The 5,737-nt window shown below is 51.6% G+C and overlaps 1 protein-coding gene across 1 annotated transcript in view; it reads left to right on the top strand.

Annotated features, from left to right (window-relative positions):
• The first annotated feature begins 4,350 nt into the window (after nucleotides 1-4,350).
• ADAR (adenosine deaminase RNA specific) overlaps nucleotides 4,351-5,737 on the top strand; it is a 29,383-nt gene continuing 27,996 nt past the window's right edge. Inside the window, exon 1 of the mRNA XM_026658105.2 lies at nucleotides 4,351-4,484. The gene's annotated coding sequence lies outside the window, so the exon portion shown is untranslated. The remainder of the gene's footprint in view (nucleotides 4,485-5,737) is intronic.

The raw sequence follows: 5,737 nt of genomic DNA, 5'->3' as shown, positions 1-5,737 counted from the left end.
GTGAGCAGGGGGTTGGACTAGATGACCTCCTGAGGTCTCTTCCAACCCTGATAGTCTATGATTCTATGATCTTACCCCTCACTTGCCAGTGTTGCCAATTCTTGTAATTTTATCATGAGTCTCATGATACTTGGGGTCTGTCTCGGATCCGCAGCCCCCAGTAGGGTGACCAGACAGCAAGTGTGAAAAATCGGGACAAGGGGTGAGGGGTAATAGGAGCCTATATAAGAAAAAGACCCAAAAATTGGGACTGTCCCTATAAAATCGGGATATCTGGTCACCCTAGCCCCCAGTCACATGAGAACCTTCACTTTCATGTTTTATGCCAAGGAAGAGAATCAGTTCCCTTGGGTCTAAAGCACAAGGTCTCGATCCTGCAAAGACCAAAGCACCTGCTTAGCTTTACTACTGTGCCGGGTCCCAAATGAAACCAGTGGAACTACTCCTGGTAACAAAGTTAAATACACATGGAGCACGGGGGCATCAATGTGTACTTATGAGTTACAAAGTCTAAAAAACGATGGGTTCATTCCACTGACATTTCTCTATAACTGGTTTAGTTACAGTCAGACCCAGGACACATTTATGACTTGCCCAGAGGGTGCTGACTGCAGTTTACCAGGAATCACCAAGCAGAGCTCCTACAGACAGTCATACAAGTTCTGTCAAACTGAATGAAAAGGCTGCCGGAGCTTAGGGAAATGCTCACTGTTAGCTGCAATGCAATTCTTTTTCGAAGCCACCAGTAAAGTCTGCTTCGTGCCTTAGGCCCCAGCCCTGCAATGAGCTCCACGCAGAGGATTCCCGAGCGATCCCAGTGGGGGGTCCAGCCACACGCAGCGCAGAACTGCGGCTTTACCTTCTCTGTCTGAATTACTTGTCAGGTGCATCTACTGCCTACCAGTTATACCCATGCAAACCACCAAAACCATGACATGGGGTCAACAAAATTACACTGGCCACCTTACCCGTCAGGTGGAAAAACCATTCATTACACCATTACACTTTCTGCCACTTGTACTGTAGTCAAAGTAGTTGCTGTCTAGATATTTTGATCTCCATGCCAGATGGTAAATTACATACAACTATTTACAGGAAAGAAACAACGCAACAGACACGAACAATCTGTTCTATGCCACTAGTTTTCATATTAAGACAATTAAGAGGGGTTTCACCTTATGAGATGGAGAATCCGCAGTATTTGAGGGATGAGTATTTGAGCACTGGAATGGGTTACCTAGGGAGGTTGTGGAATCTCCTTCCTTAGAGGTTTTTAAGGTCAGGCTTGACAAAGCCCTGGCTGGGATGATTTAGTTGGGATTAGGTCCTGCTTTGAGCAGGGGGTTGGACTAGATACCTCCTGAGGTCCCTTCCAACCCTGCTATTCTATGAAGCTGTTTTTTAATCAGGATGGATGAGTCCACCTCCATGTTCCTGGAAAGTGACGTGGGGAAAAAATGATGGGGTGATTAGTTTTTGTTTTGTTTTTTTCAAAATAGAAATTTTATTAAGAACTGAAAGCAGCAGCAGCTCTTCTCTGCTCAGTGCAGAGGGGGAACCACAGAAATTAGAGATAGCCGACAGTCCAACCGTTAGCACCTTCCCTTAGAATTCTTTGTTGCCACTAACCTAGGGCGTGAGCAGCCTTTACTCTGACTGAAGCTGGAGGCATTCTGCACTTTGCAGACTACTAACAATGCTGGCAATGCAGTGCAAGGTCAGAGGGCCCTTGAATCCAAAACTAGCAACTCAACCAGCTGATTCAAGGGAGACGCCTCCTTAGCTGCCCTCTCCCAGACTGACCATTACACAACCCTTCCAGTGGAGATGTTGAAGTGGGGTCCCTTCTTCCCTTCTGTAGCAGATGTCTGGCGGGAAGTTAACGGCAGTTGGGTATCCACAAAACTGTAATCTTGCTTCTTTGTCTATTGAGGATTAAGGCAGGTCAGGCCCAGATGCTATTTTCCTCTGGGCTGTCCCTCAATATTAGGATTCACTCATTTCAGCAGTAAATAAAATATTCATGCAAGTGCAATCTTCCTAAAGCAGGCTTGCAGCCAGTGTGCGCTATTAAAGAGAAGAGTGCGTGCTACTCACAAGTGAAATGGCCCCTTGCCAAGACGTCTATTTCTCGCCCTAATGGATGACACCTATAAGTAAAACACACATTGTCTAAATGACTCTATTTTAGGAGGAACTACACTCTCAGGAATATTGAACATTCCTATGGCCCTCTTCAAAAAACACTCAAGAGATAACCCAGTTTTCCAGTCCAACATTATCCCTCTCAGTAAAACAGGCTCCCATAGAGAAGGATGAACCTGAGAGCATCCACTCTAATACCCAGGGCTATACCGCTATTTACTGCATGAGGCTGGACTGAACCTCATATCCAGCACTAGATCCAAGGCTGCTCCCGTGTGATCCCGCAGGCTGAGTACAGGCCCAGTTTTAGGCACAGGGAGCTGCCTGCCTACATTTCCCCTGGCTATTTTATAACATTTTGATGAAACATTATGACATGTTGATGCCAAATCATCATTAGTGCTTTGTGTGATGAGATTCTGGGATCTCGACACTCTCTCTGAACCCCAGGGATGGTTCATGAGAAGATGCTGGCCCCCTATCCTCCAGAAAAACATTTATTCATCCCATCTGCCCCTGAAAAGTCAAAGATCCAGTGTGTGACTCTGTACATTGGGAGAAGAGGTATCGGTCTCACAGAAGAGGAAAGGTAGGGAGAGAGGCACGTCCACAACTGGGGCATCTACTGGCAGAAGTTCAGGGAAGAGAGGATGGAGGTTTCCTTTTAAACAGGGACTGGGGAGGAGAATAGACTGCAACGTTCACCAGCCAGGACCTCAATAAAGGAGGAGACGTCAGATTACAGAGGGACAGGGGCCAGAGGATACATAAATTCCTGTTCTGGAGAACTCTGGATCAGCAGCAAGAAACCACGTAGCAGATAATTACAAAAATAGTCTGTCCACAGACTTCCTCCTAGGCCACAGCAACTGGCTTTTATAGAGTTTAAGGCAGGGGTTCTCAAACTGGGGATCAGGACCCCTCAGAGGGTCACAAGGTTATTACATGGGGAGGTCGCGAGCTGTCAGCCTCCACCCCAAACCCCGCTTCACCTCCAGCATTTATAATGGTGTTAAATATATTAAAAAGTGTTTTTAATGCATAAGGGGGGTGGCACTCAGAGGCTTGCTGTGTGAAAGGGGTCACCAGTACAACAGTCTGAGAACCCCTGGATTAAGACCAGGGAGGCCCATTACGGTCGTTTAGTCTGACCTCCGGCACAACACGGGCCAGAGAAGCCCACCGTGTAGCGTATCTCCTGACCCAAGAGGTATTCTAGTCCTTATACACATCGCTCCTATCTGATGGAAATGTGGATGTTCTTATTCACACAAATGTCTGATCCCTATCTGCATCCTTAGTGCATTCATTTATAAGACAGTGTCTCTGTTGACCACTCACTTCTGAGGCTCCAGAGAAAGACCAAGAAACATCTGACAGTTTTAAAAGCTACCGTTAACCTGCCATCAACCTGTCACGTTGCACAGCCCGAGGCAGGGGAAGGCTTGTAGCACATCTCTGAGGTACGGGGGAGTGCCACCCCAGGCAGGCTCCAGTTGGGTGGGAGGCAAGCGCACTCCCATGGGGGCTGAAGGAGGGTAGCAGAGTGCAGTGGACTGTGGGAGTGAGGAGCGTAGGGTTGCTATCTATCCAGGTTTGACCAGGATCATCCCTTTTTTGAAGTGGCTCTCCTGGAAATCTGTCAGGATGCTCACTACGCACTCCCAGCAGGCCAGTTTTATGGGCTCAGCATCATCGCACATGTCCCTTTTTCTGTACCTCAGAGATGGCACCCAACAGTGGGGGGAAGCCCGTCCATCAAAAGATGGGTGTCTCATGAGGTATAGGGAAAGAGGGGGTATCCTGGGGGGGTCTGTTCCTGTGGGGGATCCCTAAGGGAAGGGAAAATATCCCAGTTCCAGGGCTGGATCCCTGGGGGGAACAGGGATATTCATGGGGGTATCCACGGGGAGGAGGTGTCCCCGGAAGGGGAAATATCCCAGGGGTGTGGGGTCAGTTTTGGGAGGATCCCTGAGGGGAAGGGGAGTACCTCAGGAGGGTGTGGTCTGTTGGGGGTCCCTGAGGGGGAAGGGGAAATACCCCAGGGGGGTGGAGTCAGTTTCTGGGGGGGGGCCTGGGGGGGGGGGGGGGCGGGGGGGGGGCAGAGCGCGGCCGGGCCAGCCCCTGGCAGATCACCTGGTGCCTGTGGAGTCACGTGGTTCGCCCCTGCTCCCGCCCCTCGTCGCGCTGTGACGCCATCACCCCGCGCCAGGCACCGCGGCGCTGAGGAGAGCGGGGTCTCCGGAGGGGGAGGGGAAGAAGGCGCAGCGCGAGCCCCGGCGGGCAGCGGCCTCCCCAGCCACTCGGCTCCCGAGTCCCGGGACGGACGCGGCGCGGCGGTGAGAGGCCGGGGCGGGGGGGGGCTGGGGGGAGACCTGGCGGGGGAGAGAGAGACGCGGGAAGCGCCGCGGGGCAGCGCGTGCGCAGTGGGGGCGGCGCGGAGGAGGGGGCGGCGCATGCGCGGTGTGGCCAGCGCGGGGCCCTACATCAGCGCCGCAGCCCCGTCCGCGCCGCGCGTGCGAACCCCGCGTTAGCTGCTGTCTCCGGCAGTTCGGCCCTTCCCGGCTCCCGTAGCGGCTGGTCCTGGGAACGTGGCTATGGCCTGGCGCCTGGTCCGCTCTCCACGCGCACCCCTGCGGCGGGCCTGCACCAGGGCCAAACCCCCCCTCCTCCTCCTGGGGGGGGGATCTCCCGTCCCTTCTCTAACGTCCCCCTTTCTGCTCAGACACGGGGCGGGGGGGGCTCAATTCTCCCAGGGACTCCTCTGATCCCGTTCCAAGGTCCTCCTCCTCCTCTGCCAGGAGAGAGAAAACTTCAGCGGATATTGTGAGAGGTCCCAGTCAGATGCTGCCTAGTTCAGAGGGACGCAGTGGGCATTCACCCAGGAGAGCTTGTGCTCCAATACACCTGTTAGTCTATCAGGTGCCACAGGACTCTCCGTCGCTTTTTACAGATCCAGACTAACCCGGCTCCCCCTCGGATACTAGTTCAGAGTGTGACTGTTACCTAACCGACCAGGCAGACCTAAATGTTCGACTGCCACACAAAATGTTATACTAACTTTTAGGGGGAGAAGAGGCCTGTCTGCTGTCAGAATGGCTGCCTGAGCTGCCGTATCTGTTGTGTAGGACCTTTTTACACGGTGTACCAGGATGCTTTTCAGGGAGACTTAGAGGGAGGAAGTGACTTGTTTTGTCTTAAAGGTCCCAGCATCTTGAAAGGACGAATGGAAGTCTAGTGATTTTTTCTGTTGGGGGTATACAAGTGAACTTAGCAGGCAAGGGCTTTATTGGATCTTTTGCTTGGTTGGGGTAGAAAGGAAGGCCTGGAGTTTAAAGCCCTGGAGGAGAGTTTGATTGAGCAGATGATGTGGTCCATCTTCCTGAATGTACATAACTGTTTTGATTTGTTTGGCGATATTTTTGGTTTCATTAATGTAATAGACCTATAACTTATGAACGCTGACAGAGTATGAGGAACCTAAAAAGAGCTTTGGGGCAGAAGTATTGAACACCTATAGCTCTCACTGACTTTGACTGCTGATGTTGGATGCTCAGCATATCTGGTTGTCATGGAGATCCAGGGCCTGATT

This window comes from Terrapene carolina, unplaced genomic scaffold (genome assembly GCF_002925995.2).
Source record: "Terrapene carolina triunguis isolate 2854851 unplaced genomic scaffold, T_m_triunguis-2.0 Scaffold397, whole genome shotgun sequence".
In the NCBI taxonomy this organism is placed as follows: domain Eukaryota; kingdom Metazoa; phylum Chordata; order Testudines; family Emydidae; genus Terrapene; species Terrapene triunguis.
The sequence above is the reverse complement of the archived record's forward strand: the minus strand, read 5'-3'. Positions and strand labels throughout refer to the sequence as shown.